The following is a 23,243-nucleotide window of genomic DNA, read 5'->3' on the forward strand; positions in this document are numbered from 1 at the left end:
GTTAATGTATAGAAAAATAATGTAGGAACTAGATTTTCTTTAAAATATACATATAAGTACACTACTAAGGCTTTTAGAGTCGTTTTTGTGAGAAAATCTTCTAAAAATCATCTAAAAATGCCAAAACCGGAAGTGACATAACGGGAGGGAGTGCAGTGAATTTCAACGATAGGAAAACAATGGATCGCAATGACAGTTCGGACGCTGAGGAAATTATAAATGTTTATTAATAATAATTATTATGACACACAATTAGGGACAGTCCAGGATTAGACAGAACAACGATTAGAGGAGACAAATTGAGTTGTTGTTTGAGGAGAAACAGTGGAGAACGGCAGGTGTCTCGGTGAGAGAACAGTGTTAGCTAATGATTATACACGCTAGCTAATGATATGAACACTGTGCTCAGATCACACTCAGGCAATTGCAAAGCTGGTATTGGTCATCTAGGAGTATTGATACTTACCAATAACAGAAACTAATGAGTGTTGACCATCAGGCATAAGTCAAACTTGTTAAACCATTTGTGCCCAAATTTTTCTGAATGGTTCCATGCATATAGTCATGTTAATAGTGTCCTATGTGAACATGTTCTGCATTTATTTTTCCCAGGTTTTAGTTATTTTTTTCTTGAAAATCGTATGTAGGGTCTTAGGGTTACATATTATATTTAAATAAAAAATTAGCTCAATAGGGAATTGTGGGTATTAATATTTAGGGATTTATGATTAATCATAACGGGTTATAATCTAATCACCAATCTCCAAAATGGGAATACCTCACCTCTGTATTTATGCAATATAATATATATATATATATGGTTAACAATAATTTATTGTAATTAACTACAGATATATCTATATTAAATAATCACAGAATAACCTCAAGGGAGTTGATTCAAAATTCCTCTCCGTTCCGTTTAAAGGACGAGCGGAGATTCCTTATCCACTCACCAGGTCTATTCTTCCTACCCAATTTTCGGGAAGTTTGTCCCTCTGGCCACAAAGGACAAACTTTCCGAGTTATGGTATTAATTAAAGCATTCAACAATGCTTATAAGAGCTCGTAGCTTAGATCTGACATTAAAGGGACTCGTGTTCCGTGAGCAAACAATGACAATCAAAACGTGAATATCATGGTTTTAATAAAGATTAATACTACGATTACATATGATTACATAAAGAATACATGTATTTACAGAATAGTGGAAAGTAAAGAGGAGGATGAGGGGAAGGGAAAGGAAAGGAAGGAGGGTAAGATCGTGTCCGATCCGACACCTTCCCAGACAAAACCATTGGAGCCAGCAAGAAATATCACCTTAAACAGGGTACAATCTTTAAAACGCATCTAAATTTCGGTAGAATTGATACTTGCATGGTTTCTTGGTGTTGTGTAAAGCAAGATGCGTGCGTTGGCGTTTCTCAGAGAGTTTGCGCGCTGAAGCGTTCTCTCCGTTTGGTTCTTCCAGAGCTTCGTTGGTCCGCGGGACTTTTAAAGGTGTCGTCTTGGAAGGGAAAATTCATCTCGTCCAGCTAAGTGCGTCCGCTGACTGCGTCGCGGAGCGCGTCGATCTTCAAAGGAAACATCAGCTTGGCTGGACCGCGCCGGCTCGCAGGTCGAAAACCCGCGAGCCGCGCTGATGAGATGGGAGGAAAAGGAAATTTGTCTCGTCCGGGGTTCTTGCAAGGTGACTGAGCCCCGATATGCTTGTGTTACTGTCTTTTGAGATCCATTAAACTACGCCCACTTTCTCTGAGATGACCAATCATAGATGTGGATTGGAGGCGGGAAAATCCCTTTGTTCGGACTTTTATCACTCACTGGAATGTTCTCGCTGGCAGCCAAATGAGTAAGGTTTCGCTCAAAAAGGGCTAAACCTACCAAAAGGTACATCTCATAATCATCTACTTTGCACCACTGACTGGGACAAAGAAAGAGAAACCTTTAGACATCAAACATGCCTGTGTTTAAATGCAAGAAAGACAGTGTATCTCTTTTACAGAGCCATTTTGAGCATTTAGGATTAACATCACACACACATACAAATATATACTTTGTGGTCAACATACATATAACACAAGGGTCATCACATATTTCTGGGATGGTTAAATTAAAGGCTAATATGAAGAGGAATACTTGTGTGTGTGATAGGAATCTATTTGAAGTTCCTCACAAGGTGATAACGGCACGGCCTGCGTTGTCTCTGCTGGTCGTAAGGGTGATAGTGCGGCCATTTGGCCAGCCTCAACTGGCACCACTACACTCATTTATATGCTAATACTAATTCATAGGCAGAGCTGTGCAAAAGGATCTGCATCTCTGGTGTTTCTCGAACGACCCACCACTTTGATCTCATGTCAAGAGCGACTCCAGACGCTACAGTCCCCCTTTGTCATGTGACGACGTCCGGTTGACCTCGTCGGATGACAGTTGTCATTTTGATCGGATGGTAGTCGAGTGGGATCATGATGGTCAGATGGCAGGTGGATCATGGTGGTCGAGTGGCAGGTGGTTTCTAATCGTTCCAAGCCTTTGGTTCGGGCTTGGCTGAGGGTCCATCCTGATGAGGTTTGGCATTGTGTCTGTCTTGGTACCTCTTTTCCGTGGGTTTCGTTTGAATCCTAGGGAGAGAGAGGCCGTGTTCTTTGTCATGGACTTTCGCATCTCGTGGACTCTCTTGAATAGGATGAAAGCCAGGCCCAATGTTAGGGTGTAGCCTAAAGCTGTAGCGAGGTAAAGCGCTGTGTCGGCTGTGGTCTGCACCTGGCCAACAGGGGAGTTGGTCAGGATGAGCAGCCGGGACAGTACTTGGAGGGCCGCGTCGATGAGGGTGATGTCAATTGGCTAGGACCCCCCCCTTTCTCAATCTTCAGTTCCAGTTCTGGATCTAGAGTGAAGTTGTGATTTTTGAAGAAGGATGGGGTTTCCAGCTCTGACCAGTACTCTTCACTTGGGCGGAGGTGCAATGCCAGATCATCGAGGTGGAGGATGGCACTCTTTGGTACTTGAATCCACATACTCTGGTTGTTTGTGTCCCCTGGAGTGATGGTCTCTCCACTGCAGATAAGGCAGGCAGTAGCCAAGTTCAGGTCTCTGACCTTGTGCAACAGGTGTCGATGCAGCAGGTGCCATGAGGGTGCGTCACCCGTCATCCTGAAGTCTGTCTGTGTGGCGCAGGTTTCTGCTTGTGGTCTCAGGAAGTGGTAAGGGGTCTGTGTGGCCTGAAGAGGGTTTCAGACTGACCTAGTGCTGGTGACAGGAGGGGAGCGGGTAGTTGTTGCCGGCGGCTGTGGGACATCCTGTGGTGTACGCAGGTTGGACGTGCTGTCCTCCGTGGCTCCGCCCAGTGGCTTGTCTGGTACTTGGCGTTTGCCATAGTGACAGTTCTGCATGTGTTTGATCTGTCCAGCTGCTCTCATGGTTCAACAGCTGTCTGAGCCACTTCAGGTGTAGTTTGTCAATGTGCTGGTGAGCAGTGTAAGTTCTGACAAAACTAGAGTCTCTTGTTTGATGCAGCAGGGTCGTCTGACACCCAGTCACAAGTTCCAAAGTAGACACATGAGTTGATTCATGCGGGGTGGCTCTGATGGTCATGAGCACCAATGGACGTTTCACATCCCAGTCTTTCTGGTTGGCAGACACATACTTTCTCAGCATGCTGGCCCCAGCTCAATTGGTTCATTCAACTTGGTGTCGTTGGGTGCTCAAGGACATTCTACTCACTTGGAGAACTGGCATACAACTGTGAGGAAGTACTTGTGGTCCCTCGTTGATCTGGGAAGGGATCCCGCCCAGTCTATTTGGAGGTATGACCACGGGACTGTGACTCTTCTGCGTTGCAGGGGCTCTGGGGTTTGGGTTTGCCGGTTAGAATTGTCAGCAAACCAGACACTTCTCTGACATACTCTGACACGACTTGCTGCATGCCAGGCCAATATTTCACTTGCTTCTGTGTCTTGTGGCTCTGGTACCGTGGTGTCCGGCACATGGTGCGTTGTGGGCATACATTTAGCGTTACCCCCCTTTTGACACTGTGGCATCACAAGCTTTAGCGCTGTGAGGGCTTCAGAGGCATACCCCAGAATGTTTGTTTTCTCACGCAGCATGTGTTTGCCGTCATGCGGTCGTCTGAGGCCTGTGGTAGCGGTGAAGTCAGACATCGTGACAGGGTGGTTGGAGGGGTCTGAGAGGTGGTTACTCATAGCTTTTATGGCAGTGTCAGAGGCTTGCATGTCAGCTGTGTCATTTATGGAAATTGTAGAGCCAGCGTAAGTGGCTGTGATGTTGGAATCGTCGCAGGAATAGTCAGTTTGCTGCGGGTTATCACAGCGCCATCACGGGTGGTTGTGTGGGTGGGAGGTGACCATGGATTGCCGTGAAGTGTGCCAGTCTTGGCCAGGGAATCAGTTTGGTCATTCAAGTCTTTGTCAAGGCCGGGTTGCCTCGAGTGTCCTGTCACCTTTTCCCGGTGGACAGTCATGTCGTGTGTTCTTGTGATGTCATCACACGCGTCGAACAGGTGTTGGGCATGCTTCGTTTCGGAAGATGTTAAACTCGGCTGGTGAGTTGGCATAGCCGATTGGGCACCGGGTGAAAGTACGCTGTCGGTTGCAGAAGGTGAAAGACAGCTGGTGCTGCAGTATCCTGTTCATTGATTAAAGTACAGACTCTTGGGATGGTCTGGCCTGGCAGGAGGTTTTCAGGCTTGGCAGGAACCACAGGGGGCTGTGATGTCAGTGGGGCTCACACTACCTCATTGGTAAAGTCCACATGAGCCTTGAGGCGAATCAAGGGGTCTGCTTCTATGTAGACGTTATGCAGTGGATCTTGAAGGACCAGGATGTGGTGTGTGAGGCACTGATCGTTCCATTTCAAGTTCAAAGTGCAGGTGCCCTTGACAGTTACCATGGTTGTTAGGCAGGAGTCCAACGGGCAGTGGGTGCACTTGCTTGCAGATGGAAGGTTGGATGTGTCTTTCATGAGGGCTTTGAACAGTGCTAGACTGATGGCTGAGTTGTCTGCCCATAGAGAGAGTATGATGTCTGTAGTTGTTACATCATTCAGCTGGAGGTCAGTCATGACCTTGGGGCAGTGAAAGTCAGAGTCTATGGTGAGTTGAAAAGTGCAGAGTAGCGAGCTTGAACTTTGCTCTGGTGCTGAGACAGTGTTCTCGCGGCGGGTTGCAAGATTTCTTGTGACCTCTGTGACCTGACAGTCTGGCTCAGGTGATCTGGGTAGCTGGAGAGGCAGAGGTTCTCGTACTTGAGCCCAAATCTTTAGCTGTTTGAAGTCTAGTAGGGGCTCAAAACGATCTAGCAGATCTTTGCCGACGAGAAAGGGGTACGTGTCCATTGGTTAGATGTACACTGGGTGTACCAGACTCATAAGGCCCATCGTTAGCTGGATGGGAGCTATCTGTTCAAGTTGGATCTCATTTTGGCTGTATGACTGCACATTCAACTCACATTTTGGGATTTCAGAGTTCGATTGTTCAGGAAGTGCAGCTGTCAGCTAAGGGAGTTGAGCGACGCTGTCACTTGGTGATGAAGTCTCTGGATCTTTGGACTGTGGTTTGTGCGGTGCTTGGTTCCGTCGGAGAGCAGTCAGGAAGGACGTTGGGTGCCGGTCTTGGTCACAGTCGTAAGCTGTCTGGCCTGTCCTTCTTGTCTCCCTTGCGAGAAGTTCTTTTAGAATCCTCAGGATCTCTGCTGACTCAGATGAAGCTGCACCGTCTGGCTCTGGTGAGTGCTCAGACTTGGGTTCGTTTGGGGCGAGCCGTTCCGCCGCTGGCTGTTTGGGCTAGGGGTGCTGTCATTTCTGGGCTGTCGGCTGGCATCTCACGCGGCTCCACCTTTGGGTGGTTAGACAGACGTGGCTTGTCTCAGAGTCTTTCAGAGTGCTCGGACAGGTGCTTAAGACGGGCACCGTGCCAGTTGCGCTGCTCTCTGCTGGCTTGGAACGGTCTTGCCGGTTACAAAGTCTGTCACTGCGTTGTTGCAGGGCGCCCCCTGGAGCCAGCTCTGAACGGTGATCAGAGACAGGGTAAACCATTAGATTTCTCACAGTCTTTTCAGAAACAGTCTTTTTTGTCGGCAGTCCCGTAGCTGTTGGTAGTCCAGCTTTACGGTCTCATGTTGTAAGTGAAAGTTCATACCCTGCAGGGTTTGGGGTGAAAGTTGGGATGTTTCTGGCCAGCTTGTAGAGTTCTTGGGAAGCCATGATGTGCCTGAGCATGATTCTCTGGATTGGCTCCCACCCCCTTTGCTGCTGGTGGGGGCTCGTGGCTGCTGGCTGGTGACAACCTGGGCAGTGGGCTTTCACCTTTTTTTTTGAGCCTGGAACTCTTGGCTGGGGGTTTCTTGTCCCACTTGTCAGGGGAAACTGTGTGGTGCGTGTTTCCCCTTGCTGTTCACTGTGCGATGTACATGTGAACTTCAGTTCTCTGTGAACAGTTTCAAGTTCTTTGTCTTGAATAGTCTTTTTTTTTTTTTTTTTTTGAACCAAATCTTGGACCTTGGCATGGGCGTTTGCAAGTGGGTTTCACAAGCTTTGGCCTTGCTGTTTCTTTCTTTCAGTTCAATCTTTGCTCTTGTTAGGAGAGCTTCACCTCGTTGGAGTTTTTCTTTTGGTTCCTCTTCGGATTCTTTCTCCAACTGCTCTCTGTGCTTGTCTCTACACGAAGTTCTGCCGGGGCATTTTGGAGTCTCTCAACTTCCTCCCGAAGTTGTAGGTCCGTTCCGTCCTTCCGTCCGCGTCGGTCCTGGGTCTCGAGGAGTAGCTGATCTAATCGACTCTGCGCGTGGTCCTGGTTCCTACGGGCCTCCTCGGCATGGAGCTTCAACGCTGCCGTTCTTGGCTCAGGGGCTGCAGGTCACCGTGGCTTTAGGCAGGAACGCAGTCGTCCTGGTGCTCGATCAGGTCTCGACGTGATCCCAGCGGCGGTGGGGCTGGATGAACGGGACACACCGCTTACTGTGGGCAAGAGAGAGACAACACAAAAGAGGCCAATGCAAGTCCGTATAGGGTGTAGTGCTTATAGCCATATGTGACTATTTAATTGTGTGTGCAATTTTGGACTAACTGGTGCAGACAGTTAGTGGAATCTAGGCCGTGCACCTGTTGTCTTGGCCGTGAGCGGCCAGGTGGGGCCGATTTGTGTGGGTGAGTGCCGGATTTAAATAACAATTTTGACAGTGCGGTAGCCTAGTGGGTCATTTACTGACACTGGCTGCTGATCGTCAATCTATTATTCAGCTTTCCTTGATGGCTCTCATAGGTTCTGTCTTTAGGTGAACTGGAAGAAACTAAACAACAGAATAGTAGAGTAGAAAAGAAAAGAAAAGGGCGAAATATCCAAGAATACTAAGAAGGCACGAAATAAAACAGAATGAGAACATGAGAAGAGATAGATATGGGAAGGCTCTAAGCTTAATACCAATGCTAGGGTTTATGACAGGGCCAACGAGTGAGGGGGCGCTGTTGAGCTATAAAGCCTAGGGGAAAGGTATGGCTTACAAAAAAAAGAAAGGTGTGGCCAAACACTTAAGTGACCGGGAATATGTATATTCTAGGGCTTGCAATAAGTGAATGGGCTTATTTAACTTACTATGCCTGGGGTGAATCGGGGTCGCCTCAGGTGAGAACCGATGGTGAGGTCAATCTCGCCGGCGGTCCCTGGACACTCGACCGCGGTGTTCCCAGATCCTTGTCCCTTGGTACCACGGTGCGCCCACTCAAACAGCGTGTGACTTTTAGCATGACTGGGCAGCACTCAGGTAAGTTTGGTCAATGGCCAGACTGAAGGGTTGAAATTGGGTTTCCTCTGAAATCCCTTTGGAGTCCAAACGGAGGATCAGAGTAATTAACCAAGATGCCCTTGAGCGGTTCAGTTGGACTCGTTGACTTCTCCCTGGAGTGCCCGAAATGCTTAGTCTGCTGCGTGCCGCCCCCAATGGTACGGAGACAGGTGTCTGCGATTCACACACGACCGATGTCAGTTACGCAGGCCAGGTGACTCCACTCACCGGAACCCAGCCAGAAGACAACCGGAAATTCACCACAAGCACTAGGGGAGGTACTACCTGTAAATATATAAATGGCTAACAAGGAAAACGTGACATCAGCTTAGCTTAAACTTGTTTGAACCAAATTCAAATAATTCTGTAAAGTGAGTGAGGTAAAAGACTATTCAATAAATAGTACTAAAACATGGTATGAAATGGAAGAAACCAATTGATAAACAAATAACAATAAAAAGGAAAGAAAAGAACAGACAACCAAAAATAACTCAAATTGAAACAATGAGAAAGAAAGGGAAACTGACTTAGCAGAAGATGTCACAAAAGGGGCTTATTCCCCTTAGGTAGCATCACTGGCTGAAAGGAGAACTTAATTTAAATTCAAATTCAAACTTTGTTTAAACCAAATTTAAATAAGTGTGAGAAGTCATTGAACCCGAAAGATTGAATGATACCAAACAATAGCAATAACAGGAAATAAATGAAAATAATTATAATAGTAAACAAATAAAATAACGAGAGTTCGCTTGAGAGAGTTTAATAAGGCAAACATCTGCAGACGTCCACAAGATGGCGTAGTGGAGTCAGGCGTGGGTAATTTGAGAGGTGCAGCACACCTAGCGGGCTGCCCCCTTGTGTTACTCGGAGGTATTACACTACCCAAAATTAGGTGATTATGAAGCTTGAGCGTCCGACAATGGGGAGGGTCCAGCTTCCTAACGCAGCAATTTAACTGCAATCACAAGTGTGAAGAGAATTTGTCTTCAAATTTCCTTTGTGCCAATTTTGAAGCACAGAGTGTGTGGACGGATTTATTTACCGCATATACACACAAATGTAGAACAGAGCATTTTCTCTGCAACAAATTTTAACGTGATCAAGGTTAAAATAAAATACTCCCATTCACACATCAAGCAGATACTGGCCAGCAGTTTTTTTCTGGTTGATTTGTGCAAGGTGTGCGTTCTGGTTAGCTATGCCAAAACTCCACCTAAGGGGGTGAGATCGCTAGCGATTTATAAGGCCTTTTACAAAACGAATAAGAGGAATACGCTCAAATCGTCATCACGCTGGGAGAAGATTTCTTCGTTCTAACAGGTGGCATCACGCACAGGTGGCATCACGTTGAAAGAAGATTTCTTCGTTCTAACAGGTGGCATCACGCACAGGTGGCATCACGCTGAAAGAAGATTTCTTCGTTCTAACAGGTGGAATTGATAATATTAAAATGTTCTGCAAAAGAAGTTTTTTTCCCTTTACAGAGACAGTTTTAATATTATGAACTGCAGTTTCTTTTTAACAATTAACAGTGACCAAAATGTTTGACCAAAATAGACGCTGTTACCATAGGACTAACTGAAATGAGCTTTGGGCTTTTCAGTTACAGATACGTGAGTTCGCGATTGCGACTTGTCTCACTGAAGCGCGCATATAAGACAACAATTAACACAAATGATATACGCATAAAATTGACAAAGTTGCTCACAAAACAGAGTTTAGAATGTGCTCGAAATATTCTCCACCAAAAATATGTAGGGTCTTAGGGTTACATATTATATTTAAATCAAAAATTAGCTCAATAGGGAATTGTGGGTATTAATATTTAGGGATTTATGATTAATCATAACGGGTTATAATCTAATCACCAATCTCCAAAATGGGAATACCTCACCTCGGTATTTATGCAATATAATATATATATATATGGTTAACAATAATTTATTGTAATTAACTACAGATATATCTATGTTAAATAATCACAGAATAACCTCAAGGGAGTTGATTCAAAATTCCTCTCCGTTCCGTTTAAAGGACGAGCGGAGATTCCTTATCCACTCACCAGGTCTATTCTTCCTACCCAATTTTCGGGAAGTTTGTCCCTCTGGCCACAAAGGACAAACTTTCCGAGTTATGGTGTTAATTAAAGCATTCAACAATGCTTATAAGAGCTCGTAGCTTAGATCTGACATTAAAGGGACTCGTGTTCCGTGAGCAAACAATGACAATCAAAACGTGAATATCATGGTTTTAATAAAGATTAATACTACGATTACATATGATTACATAAAGAATACATGTATTTACAGAATAGTGGAAAGTAAAGAGGAGGATGAGGGGAAGGGAAAGGAAAGGAAGGAGGGTAAGATCGTGTCCGATCCGACACCTTCCCAGACAAAACCATTGGAGCCAGCAAGAAATATCACCTTAAACAGGGGTACAATCTTTAAAACGCATCTAAATTTCGGTAGAATTGATACTTGCATGGTTTCTTGGTGTTGTGTAAAGCAAGATGCGTGCGTTGGCGTTTCTCAGAGAGTTTGCGCGCTGAAGCGTTCTCTCCGTTTGGTTCTTCCAGAGCTTCGTTGGTCCGCGGGACTTTTAAAGGTGTCGTCTTGGAAGGGAAAATTCATCTCGTCCAGCTAAGTGCGTCCGCTGACTGCGTCGCGGAGCGCGTCGATCTTCAAAGGAAACATCAGCTTGGCTGGACCGCGCCGGCTCGCAGGTCGAAAACCCGCGAGCCGCGCTGATGAGATGGGAGGAAAAGGAAATTTGTCTCGTCCGGGGTTCTTGCAAGGTGACTGAGCCCCGATATGCTTGTGTTACTGTCTTTTGAGATCCATTAAACTACGCCCACTTTCTCTGAGATGACCAATCATAGATGTGGATTGGAGGCGGGAAAATCCCCTTGTTCGGACTTTTATCACTCACTGGAATGTTCTCGCTGGCAGCCAAATGAGTAAGGTTTCGCTCAAAAAGGGCTAAACCTACCAAAAGGTACATCTCATAATCATCTACTTTGCACCACTGACTGGGACAAAGAAAGAGAAACCTTTAGACATCAAACATGCCTGTGTTTAAATGCAAGAAAGACAGTGTATCTCTTTTACAGAGCCATTTTGAGCATTTAGGATTAACATCACACACACATACAAATATATACTTTGTGGTCAACATACATATAACACAAGGGTCATCACATATTTCTGGGATGGTTAAATTAAAGGCTAATATGAAGAGGAATACTTGTGTGTGTGTGTGTGTGTCTGTGTGTGTGATAGGAATCTATTTGAAGTTCCTCACAAGGTGATAACGGCACGGCCTGCGTTGTCTCTGCTGGTCGTAAGGGTGATAGTGCGGCCATTTGGCCAGCCTCAACTGGCACCACTACACTCATTTATATGCTAATACTAATTCATAGGCAGAGCTGTGCAAAAGGATCTGCATCTCTGGTGTTTCTCGAACGACCCACCACTTTGATCTCATGTCAAGAGCGACTCCAGACGCTACAGTATTTGAATGACGTATTTGAAAGTCAAACTTGACATTGAATGGGTGCATTCAACTTATTTGCCCACCGGCAACTATAGTTGCCGCACAACTATAGTTGCCGGTGGGCAAATAAGTTGTATGCACCCCTTCAATGTCAAATTTGACTAGGAGGAGAACATTTGGCATCTAACTCAAAATAACTGCTTTCAACAGATCAATCTTTATTCATAAACAAAATTTATTGTGTATAAAAGTCAAAGAACATTCGATGCAAACTCAAAAAAGCTGCATCTATCTTATAATCTATTGAATATGAAAATACAACAAACAACACAGTTCACGTTTTCTTCGACCTGCATCTCTGACGGATCCGTGACCATCCCGCTGGCAGCCGAACCACAGACACTATTGTGTTATTGTATGTGTTTCATGTTATCCTTTATTCATTAATTCTGGGTTATGGGTTTATTTCATGCCGATTCACAGATAGTGTAAGGATGTATATGACGTTATGAGTCTGAGACTATATGCATTTGTGTTACAGTTTTTTACGATTGATATGACAATTTTTTCAATACTTTTAACAATATTCCTAAACTCTTAACACACCAACACACCTACATCACACAATTGCCAAAACAGTTAATTTCATGCTCAGAATCACACATTGTAAACTAAACTCTATTTTTCAAAATACAATAATACACTAACACAATAAACTATGTCTACCAAAACCCTAACACAAACACAAAACCCTTCTCTTCCAACAGGAGCATTTAGTCAATCATAGCACAATGTCATAAAAACACTAACATGGAATTACAAAAACTGCATTATTTTATGTGTCAGGTCTGCCCTTTAAACAATAGACAGTATATTTTATTGATCATACGTAGATTGTGTGTCTTTTGAAGACTCTCCACATTTGTGTTTTGTTGGGTTTTGTAAATGCATGCATTTTGTTTCTTTTGCTGCAGAAATTCAATACAAAAAATGAATGACCCATCTCAGAGTAGCTTTATAGAATGCCGTTCAGTTTCATTTCATTATCAGCAATCACCATGTTGACAATAGCAAGTTCCTGTTCTTCATTTAGGAGCTTTCCTCTGCCCCTGAGGGAGGTAGATGTTGAATTCCTAGATAGACAAAATACAGTTAGGGACCAGAGCCATACAGTCACTGTAAAACATGGTAAAAGTATTTACACTTTGCGGTAGGAGAAGCCCTTATACAATAGATGTTGGTTTCTTAAAAAATCGATACTCGGTTACTTAACGTAACCTCGGTTCTCTCTAGAAGAGGGAACGAGTATTGCGTAAGTTCCTTACGCTACGGGAAAGTATTCTTTCTTCGAGATTTCTGAAAAACCCAAAATTATCCTTAATTTTGTAACATTGTCAACGCAGTGCGGCAGCCTGGCAGACCATAGCAGGCTATTCCAGCGTGCCATTGGCTGCTCTGCTGGCAACTGCAGCAGCCTATCGGTGAGCCCGCGTGACGTGGCGACCAATGAGGGCGCTTCGCGCCCACCTGGCTTCATTTGCCTACAGGTGGGGCGTGGCCACGTGTATATAAGCAGGGCTCACGGGCTGCATATTCGGTTTTCGTAGTTCTGAAGCGTAAAAGCCCGCGGGGCGCACGGCAAGGAACGCAATACTCGTTCCCTCTTCTAGAGAGAACCGAGGTTACGTTAAGTAACCGAGTATCGTTCTCTTACGAGAGGTTCTCTCGTATTGCGTAAGTTCCTTACGCTACGGGAACATATTGTCAACGCCGTGCGCGCCTCGCATACAGCATATGTATCCCAGGGAACCGGGGACCATAACACTGCTCGGGCAGGGTGGCCGGTAAAGGAAACGGGCCACCACATATACGGACACTTCGTTTGAACTGACGGGTGGTTACAACGGGTGGTTACAACACCCTGCCTTATGAATGAGGGAACGGCACCTGCCGGTCGCCTTCAAATTCACCACACCTTGTCTCATGAATGAGGGAACGGCAAGGCCGGTCGCCTTCAAATTCACAATATCTTGTCATATGAGTGAGGTAACGGCACCGCCGGTCACCTTCAAACTCACAATGGCTCTTTTCGGAAATGAGGGAACGGTACCGCCGGTCTCCTTCAAATTTACATAAGCCTTGTACCGAACTTACTACCAGTATGTGAGCTATGTCTGCGCAGAATCACCGGGCAGAACCAACAGCCTTATTGAACTGATAACACTTTCGCCTGTAAGGCAGGAACTTCCAGATTGTAAAATCTCACGAACGTAGACGGGGAGGCCCAGCCTGCCGCCACGCAAATATCGTGGATGGAAATCCCTCTGGCCCAAGCCCACGAAGAGGCCATGCCTCTGGTGGAGTGTGCTCTGACACCTAGCGGGCACTGCAGGTGTTTGGAAGCGTATGCAGTTGCAATCGCGTCCACTATCCACCTGGACAGGGTCTGTTTCGAGGAGGCGAGACCTTTAGCGCGCCCTCCAAACGAAACAAATAGCTGCTCAGAACGCCTGAAGGCGGCGGAGCGTGTGACATAAACCCTCAATGCCCTGACAGGGCAGAGGATATTGCCACCATCCCCCTCGTCGGATGCTGGCAGAGCCGAGAGGGAGATAATCTGCGCCCTGAAAGGAGTGCCGATCGCTTTGGGGACATAACCATGCCTCGGTCTGAGAATGACCTTAGAGTCATTAGGACCGAACTCCATACACGTCGGGCTCACTGAGAGCGCGTGTAGATCCCCCACGCGTTTCACTGAAGCCAGAGCTATCAGGAACGCGGTTTTTAGCGAAAGGAACCTTGGTTCCACAGTCTCGAGCGGTTCAAAGGGATGAGCCTTCATGGCCTCTAGGACCAAGGCCAGATCCCAAATAGGAACCGATGGGAGCCGCGGGGGATTCATCCGTCTAGCTCCTCTGAGGAAACGGATGATGAGCTCGTTCCTTCCTAGCGTGCTGCCTAGCGTCGTCTGGGCGAACGCTGCTATAGCCGCTACATACACTTTGAGCGTGGAAGGGGACCTGCCCAGTTCCAAGAGCTCCTGGAGGAAGGAGAGCACCCGCTGGACCCCACATTGCTGCGGTTCCAATCCCTTGGAAGCACACCACTCAGTGAACACCGACCACTTAGAACTATATAACCGCCTCGTCGAGGGGGCTCTAGAGTGTGAGATCGTGTTCATAACCCCTTCGGGCAGGTCAACGGGTATGGTCACCCATACATGCAGAGACCATCGCTCTGGATGGGGATGCCAAACTGACCCTCCTGCTTGAGAGAGGAGGTCTGCTCTCAGCGGAACTGGCCAGGGGGGTGAGTGTGACAGCTTCACCAGCTCTGGGTACCAAATCTGGTTCTCCCAGCGCTGCGCTATAAGGAGCACCGGGCGGCGCGTTTCCCTGATTTTCGCTATAACCTGGGTCAATAGGGAAATCGGCGGGAAAGCATACAGCGGGAGGCTGGGCCAAAGTTGGGACAGCGCATCCTCGCTTTTGGACAAGAACGTCGAGCAGCGGGCGTTCTCTTTTGTTGCAAAGAGGTCGAGCTCCGCTCTGCCGAATAGACGCCATACCAGCTGGACTGTCTGGGGGTGCAGGGACCATTCTCCTGGGAGAATGAGGCCCCTGGACAGCTTGTCCGGGCCCACGTTGAGGTGGCCCGGAACGTGCGCCGCTCTCAGCGAGCGCAGCGAGCTGTGTGCCCACACGAGCAGGCGTTCCGTCAGATTGCCCAGACACCTGGACATGACACCGCCCTGCCGGTTCACGTAGGACACCACCGTGGTATTGTCCGACCGGACCAACACATGGTGTCCCCGTATAAACGGGAGAAACTGCTTGAGCGCGTTCTCTACCGCTATCATCTCCAAGCTCGACCAGAGGCCCGAGGCCGGTCTGCCCTCGAAAACGGCGCCCCAACCCGAGGTGGAGGCGTCCGTCGAGATGACTTTGCGGTGTGAGATGGCTCCCATTGTCACTCCCCGCTGGTACCAGTCGGCTACTAACCAGGGCTCTAGGGCTGCAACACAGCCCTGAGTCACTCTGATCCTGAAACCTCCGGCAGCCCAGGCTCTGTGAGGCGCTCGGGCGTTTAACCAGCGTTGCAGCGGGCGCATGCGCATTAAGCCCAGCTGGAGCACAGCTGCAGCTGAGGCCATACGTCCCAGCATCCTCTGAAAAAGCTTGAGAGGTGCGATTTTGCCCGGCCGGAAGTACGCAGCCATGCGCCGAACTTGGCGCGTGCGTTGTGGTGACAGGCGGGCAGACATAGCCACAGTGTCCAGATTCAAACCCAGAAATGAGGTTGATTGCGTGGGCACTAATGAGCTCTTGGTCCAGTTGACCGTGAGCCCCAGGCTGTCCAAATGGCTGAGCAGCATTGCCCTGTGGGCGAGGAGCTCGGCCTCTGACTGCGCCAGGATGAGCCAGTCGTCCAAGTAGTTCAATATTCGCATCCCCCGGTTTCTCAGGGGAGCGAGGGCCGCGTCCATGCACTTCGTAAATGTACGGGGTGCTAGTGACAGGCCGAACGGAAGGACGGTGTATTGATAAGCCTGGCCGTCGAAGGCGAATCGTAAGAATGGCCTGTGACGGGGCGTTATCTTGATTTGAAAATATGCGTCTTTCAAATCTAGGGAAATTAGCCAGTCTCTCGGGCGAATATGCGCGAGAATCTGCTTGGTCGTAAGCATCTTGAACGATCTCCTCAAAAGAGCTTTGTTCAGACGCCTCAGATCCAGAATCGGTCTGAGCGACCCGTCCCTTTTTGGCACGAGAAAATATCGGCTGTAAAAGCCTGACTCGCTCATAGAATGGGGAACCGGTTCTATAGCCCCTTTGCACAGCAGCGTGGCTATCTCCGCTCGAAGTAGATGTGCTACTTCTTCGCTCACTCTCGTCTCTATACGCGCACAGAAGCGCGGAGGGCGGCGAGCGAACTGCAGAGTGTAGCCGTGCTTCACTGTTCTCAGCACCCATTCTGATACACCTGGAATGGCTTCCCACGCCTCTGGGCTCGAAACGCCGCGTTTCGCGGGTTTGACGGCCCGTATAAGAGGGGCGGGCGCGGTGCGCGCGCTCTCTGTGCTGTGGGCCAGCCGCTCGCTTTCGGTGGCTGGCCGCCTTACACACTGTGTCTCTACCGCTTTGAGCGGGGAATGTCTTGTGTGTGGCCCTACACTCATCGCTTCGGCCACCTTGGGCGGAAAACAAATGGTGTGTGGCGCGGCGCGTAGCGCCTGGGGCATAATGTTCGCGAAAATGTGTGAGCGCGTTTGAGCGGGCACAACTCTTACGCGTGGAACATGACCGGTTAAGAGTGGCTGTGTGACAGCGCGTGTGGTGGCTAGGCGTGGACGCAGACAAGCGGACACGTGACCTAACTCTAGCACTCGAGCGGCCGGAGGCCGCTTTATGTGAGTGGGGGACACGGGGTTTATTGTGCTTATGTGCAGGGGTGAACACAGAAAAGTGGGCACATTTACTGCATTTGAAACACATACGGCGTGAGCCGTGCAACCAGAAATAATGCAACTTTTGTGATTTCTCTGGTTCGCCGTAAAAACGGCGGTGGTTGACAGACGAGAGGGCGTTTTTGCCGGCTCGTTGGCTGCGTGAAATTCCTCTGCAGCAGCCACAGTGGTGGGGGCTGACAGGAAAAAGAGTTTTGACGGTGGTCCGGCCGCAGCGGGACTTAACCGTCGTTTCTTGCCTCTGGCTAGGAGGGCTTTGGAGGCTCGGACTTCAGCACGATCCTAGGCCGGGGGCCCCGAGGGGGAGGCGGCTTACCGTGGCTGGAAGAGCGCGATCTGGGGCGGCCGCTCGGTCTTCGCTGAGACGAAGGGGGCCGCGCTGGGCGCTGCGTGGAGCTCGGTGCTGGCTGGTCGCGAGGACGGCGAGCAACGGAGCTACCGCTGGCGCCTAGGCGTCGAGGCAGGAAGAGGTTCATGGCCTGCGTCGTCTTCTGTACTTCGGAGAAACGGTCGACGATCCCCTTGACCGCTGGTCCGAAGAGCCCAGATGGAGAGAGCGGGGCGTTTAAGAAGGCCGCGCGCTCTGTTTCTCGCATGTCCGCGAGCGTGAGCCAGAGGTGGCGCTCAGCTACCGTGAGGGAGGCCATGGAGCGTCCGAGGGCCTGTGCTGCGGTCTTGGTAGCGCGGAGGGAGAGATCCGTCGCGCTTCGCAAATCCGTGATCAGCTCAGCGTCACAGCTCCTCTCGTCCAGATCACGGAGGAGATTGGCTTGGAGGATTTGCAGCACGGCCATAGAGTGCAGAGCAGACGCAGCTTGACCGGAGGCAGCGAAAGCGCGGCCGATCAGCGATGACGTCACTCTGCAGGCCTTAGACGGGAGGGCAGCCTTTGAGCGCCAACCAGAAGGCGGGCAAAGGTGCGCTGCGACCGCCTCTTCCACCGGAGGGATAGCGTTGTAGCCTTTCTCAGCCGCGCCGTCAACTTGTGAGAGCGTCGAAGAAGCCTGAGACGAGACCCTCGCGGAGAATGGCGCGTTCCAGGACTTCGCGAGCTCCTCGTGAAGCTCTGGCAGAAAGGGTGCAGTCCTGGCGGTGGGCGCACGGCGGCGACTGTTCAGGAAGCATCCGTCGAGCCGATTCGGCGCTGCCACCTTAGGCGGGGCCCATTCGAGGCCTAGCTGCTCGACAGCCCGGGTGAGAAGGCGCAACAGTTCGGCGTCCTCACCCGCTCGAGAGCGTCCGGAGGCTCGGACTGAAGAGGTCGCGGAAGACCATTCCTCGCTGTCGGAAGCCATGATGGAGCAGCTGTCGGCGCGTTCCGCGGCCGCATCCGCCTCATCCCCAGAGGCGGCAACAGAAATGGCGGCCTGGGGTGGGGGCGGGGAAGGCGAGAGTGAAGCGGGCGGGAAGGGTTCCGGCGAGCTTCTCTCGGCCAACTCCGGAGTCCGCTGCGAGCGGCGCTTTTTCCTGCGCGGCTTAGCAGAGACTGGAGGGATGTCATCTTCGAACTGATCGAGTCGAGCCCGCAGGGTCGACATCCTTAGTTCTTCGCACTCCGGGCATCCGCCGGCGAGAAGTGCGGCGGCGGCGTGATCACGGCCCAGGCAGAGAGCGCAGATCACATGGCGGTCCCCGGAACTGAGCTGCGCGTGACACGAGCCGCAGGTGGAACGAGACATTTTTAGAAAAACGCTCTGCTCTTTTTGTGAAAGTGTGACGCAGCGGCGACAACACTGAGCAATAAAAGGATATAATGCTGCCGGATAGCAGAGCAGGCACGGATGGCTGAAGGTGGCGCGATGCTGCCGGCTTCTTCAGGCGCTGTCCTCTGCTTGCTCGTCTGCACGTTCAACGGCGGCGGGTTCCAGATCCAGCGATGCGAAGGGCTTCGCTGAAGAAAAGAAAATCGAATATGCAGCCTGTGAGCCCTGCTTATATACACGTGGCCACGCCCCACCTGTAGGCAAATGAAACCAGGTGGGCGCGAAGCGCCCTCATTGGTCGCCACGTCACGCGGGCTCACCGATAGGCTGCTGCAGTTGCCAGTAGAGCAGCCAATGGCACGCTGGAATAGCCTGCTATGGTCTGCCAGGCTGCCGCACTGCGTTGACAATGTTACAAAATTAAGGATAATTTTGGGTTTTTCAGAAATCTCGAAGAAAGAATACTTTCCCGTAGCGTAAGGAACTTACGCAATACGAGAGAACCTCTCGTAAGAGAACTGGACAATGTATGCCATTATCCTGTGTCCTGGCTGAGATTTGGCTGTACTCGTTCACCAGCCTCTTTGTACGATAGCCTGTGGTTTATGACATGGTCTATGATAGTAGCTCTTATTTCACCAGTTACCCTAATTCTGGCCCTTATTTGAGCGCCACCATGCATTCTAACTCCTCAATCTCTACCTTGCCCTTGTCCAGGCAATCCTCTCCCTTGCCCTTGTTACTCATCTTCCTCTCCTTTGTGAAGGCATTTTTCTTACTTTCTTTGTGTTACTCTATATTGTTCCTTTTTCACATAAGATCGGCCCAAAAGAGGCCCTCTTTTACTGTATACCATATGTGACAATTCCTAGATGGGAATCAGCTGTAATTTATATACTTGCATAACTTCACTCAGCTGTTTCTCAGTACCAATGGAATAAAATACAGGGGATATATTTGTGTTTCAATGCACAATATGAACAGCTGTTCACTTTTACTTTAGCCTATAAGGTTAGGGTTTAGAACATGGCGTTATCTGTTCTGACATACAGTGTTAAATCATTGGTAAATTTGGCAGTAAAAATCCATTGTTTTGGTCTTGGTTGCGCTTGTGTGTAAAAGAAATTTGTGAATTTTTGAAATTTGTGTTAACTGTATGCATTTTGTGTAAAAGCAACAATAAATGTGTTAATTGTATAGCCTACACAGACAGATGTTGTGCTAACTGCGTTAAGAGTTTAGAAAATTTTTTAAAAGTATTGAAAAAATTGTAATAGCGAATGTAAAAAACTGTAATGTACATACTTTGTATTAATCAATGTTGAAATTGTTTCACGTAAAAACAACGGCAAAGAAGCATCGCGTGTGGATGTTTATTCATTTAATATTATCCTTTACATGAGCATTACAATGTTTGACTCCAGGATGATAATCCTCCGGTCTAAAGTGAACACTATACACACAGCCTGACAGGCTAGACACAATCTTTTACCATGACAATGATACATTGAAATAGAAAAACTACCGAAAATACACTGACTCGTACTGAATACCAACCTATTCTGCACTGAGCCAACGCAGAGACTTAAGAATAAGTGTGATTCATAAAGGGTCCTAAATGTTAAGACTAGGTCTGAGCTCCTAAATTATTTAGGAATAACAAGATGGCAGCAGAAAGGAAGAGACCACACACTTTCCAATGTTAAATGATGACAGGGAGTTGATCAAATGATACAAGCTTGATCGTCAAGACATTCTTTTTGTATCTGACCTAATAAGAAATTGAATAACTTCTCCCACTCTACAAATCAATGCTCTAACTGCAGAAATAAAAGTCACAATTACATATTTTGGTGACAGGAAAAGTGCAGCAGTGCACCGGTGATGCCTTGGACCCAGCAGTGGGTCAGCACACAGTGGACAGGGTCTTAAATAGCACCATTGTGGCACTGACCACACCAAACATACAGTAGTGGCCAAAAGTGATGTGTGGAGTTTTTTTTTAAAAAGACCCTACAAGTTTGCTTGTCATATGATGACCTCTCTGTGCTATATTTTGAGTGACAGTTAAAAGTAGCACATCTGCAATTGTTTTCCAAACATAATTTAGGGACGAGTGAGCCCATTTAATCTTCCAATCAACACCCAACAGCCAGAGTATATAAACAGCTGCTTACCTCTCCTCAGTCTCAGATGTTCCAGCATCCCACCACCTCCCCAAACTCCACTTTTATCTTAGGTACCTTGCCCTACATAATCATTAAGTCACTATGGGGGTATATCAGAGCTCGAGTTGAAGCCGCTTCATCGAGCCCCTCATCAGTAGACAGCAAGCCAAATAAGCTTAACCTAAATATCTTAAGATTATATGGGCAAACGAATTTGTTAAGTGCAAGTATGGTTTTCCTCCACTTTCTTTTTCCGGTCTTCATTTATGAGCTCTAACATTGATGAGTTGCTGTCATTCAAAAGCTCTTTTATGCTGATTCCAGGCATACATAGCATTAATATGATGCTCTGCCTTTGAATGGAGCTTAAAGGTGCTCTTTCCACCCCCCAAATCATTCTTGTCGGCTGTTGGCTGGAGCACTGTTTGTTGTGCTTCGTGGTCCAGCCTGCACCAGTTTGTTTTTGTTGCAGTTTGTGGAGCTTAGGCGGACAACAGAGACCGCGTTTTTTTCAGGGTTTTTCCTTCATTGAAAATTTTTTGGCGACCTCCAAAACAAATTTTTGTCCCGCCAAAGCCTTATTTGATCAGTTATTGTGATTTATGATTGATGTAGTAGATGACTGCTGCGCTTGCATTAAAGGTGAACTATGTAGGATTTTTGCAGTAAAATATCCAGAAACCACTAGGCCAGTGTTATATATTTTGTTCATTTGAGTACTTAGAATATCCCAAATGTTTCCAACTATTTGTAAATCGTGAGAAATTGCTATTTTAACCAAGGAACCGGGACGTGTGAGCTATGCGTGTGAGGGAGTCGCCTGTCGATTGCGTCATATCTGCGTCACCCTTGGTTTCCGGTTTTATTCAGTGAAACACTTTACTCTCACTGCAGTGTGAACAAGTGTCATAGCAGCCGCCGAGCGAACGTCATAACTTCCTTTTCAACACACTCAGATATATCTAATAGGCGGATCTTTTGTGACGTCATTGTTTATGTTTGTCGCGTTGCATCATGGGAGTCGTGTGGCAAGAAACACCGCTAGATACATGTAATTTGATTGTTTTGCACGTTTGGAGGAGGATTTAGAGAAGAGGATGGTTCACTCTTGCTGTGTGGTCGATTGTACGGCTCGTTGGGGGACTGATAAAAAGTTTTTTCGAATTCTCTCCGAAAAGGATAGCGAAAAACGAAAGAAATAGTTGCGTGCAATTAGGCGATTGAACCTGGACGCTCCGAAGAAAGCCTGGATTCCTGCAGCTTCTGATCGAGTTTGTGAGGCACATTTTGTTCATGGTAAGTCTTAGTGACTATGTATTTATAGAAGATTGAATAAAAAATAAATAAAACTGAGTCAAATCAACCGAGTCATATGTTTTCGCGTTCTGATTCAGGTGTCTAGTTAGTGTGTACTAATTAGTACAGACGCCATTGAAAGTCTCACACTGAACACAATTGAATTGGTACAACAGTCACTACATTTTCAATAAATAAGTAAATAAGAAAACTACGCCTTTGTTTTGAACAGGCGACCTCTAGTGGACGGAAAAGTTACATAGTGTAGCTTTAACTGAGTGACAGAGAGAATGATCAGAGCTCCTCCCCCGCTCGCACGCTCTCTGTCTTCAAAATAAGCATTCTAATATTTCACATATTACGTTAATCAAAACCAAAAGGTCGGAAGACCGAATCCATGTTGCACGTGGCGCTATCAGACAATGTTTTCCTTTAATTACCGCTGGGTGTGAATTGGCTTTATGCACAGCTGCACTACTTCCTGAACTTCAGCCAGCTCCTTTGTTTCCTGTCTGCCATTATTGGACAAACTGATTAATCCAGGTGTGCCTGACCTCTGTAGTCACAGCAACAATAATCAGGCACACCTGGATTAATCAGTTTGTCCAATAATGGCAGACAGGAAACAAAGGAGCTGGCTGAAGTTCAGGAAGTAGTGCAGCTGTGCATAAAGCCACGCTCAAAAAACGTGGACTCTTCTCTGACCAGACATAAACCATACTTTCAATAAACGGGAAACAAATCCTGTCCAGTTATGAAGTGTTTTCTGTGTGTTGACATCTTTCACGATGTTCTAACAGACGGGATTCGCACACAATGCGTCTGCTAATGTCCTATTCGTGACCTAATGACTCCTTTGAACCGAATCATTTTAACGACTGGTTAGAACAACTGATCTGTCCAACACTGAACTCACAAATCAGTTTAATAATTTACTCGGAACACATCTAAAATGAGAACACGAGTGTCCTTACACAGTTTAGCAAGAGTGGGTGTAAGTTAGTTTTAACTATCCACAGTCTTTCAGCTTATTTATGTTCACAATGTGTAGTAAAATAAATAGCCTATAAATCATTTAGTTTAGACTGGAGTGAGGTGAACGCAGAACAAAGTTGTTATTAGCTAGCTGATAATTTTATGAAATTGTATGGCTATTTGTTCATTTTTTTAATACTACTTTTTAATATTGATATGATTATATACCAAAACAATTATCTGTAAATAGTGTAAAAATGAGGAACAAAAACAAACATCAAGGTATCAAAATAAGATAAGCAAAAATTACAAACTTTCTTTGAATTTATTTAAAATGTATAGT

At 47.4% G+C, this 23,243-nt stretch overlaps 1 protein-coding gene across 1 annotated transcript in view; it reads left to right on the plus strand.

Moving 5' to 3' along the window:
* Nucleotides 1-23,243, plus strand: part of b3galt4 (UDP-Gal:betaGlcNAc beta 1,3-galactosyltransferase, polypeptide 4) — a 62,567-nt gene that overhangs the window by 13,091 nt on the left and 26,233 nt on the right. The window lies entirely within an intron of this gene.

The sequence above is a fragment of the Gobio gobio genome (assembly GCF_949357685.1).
Source record: "Gobio gobio genome assembly, chromosome: 10".
Classification (NCBI taxonomy): Eukaryota; Metazoa; Chordata; class Actinopteri; order Cypriniformes; family Gobionidae; genus Gobio; species Gobio gobio.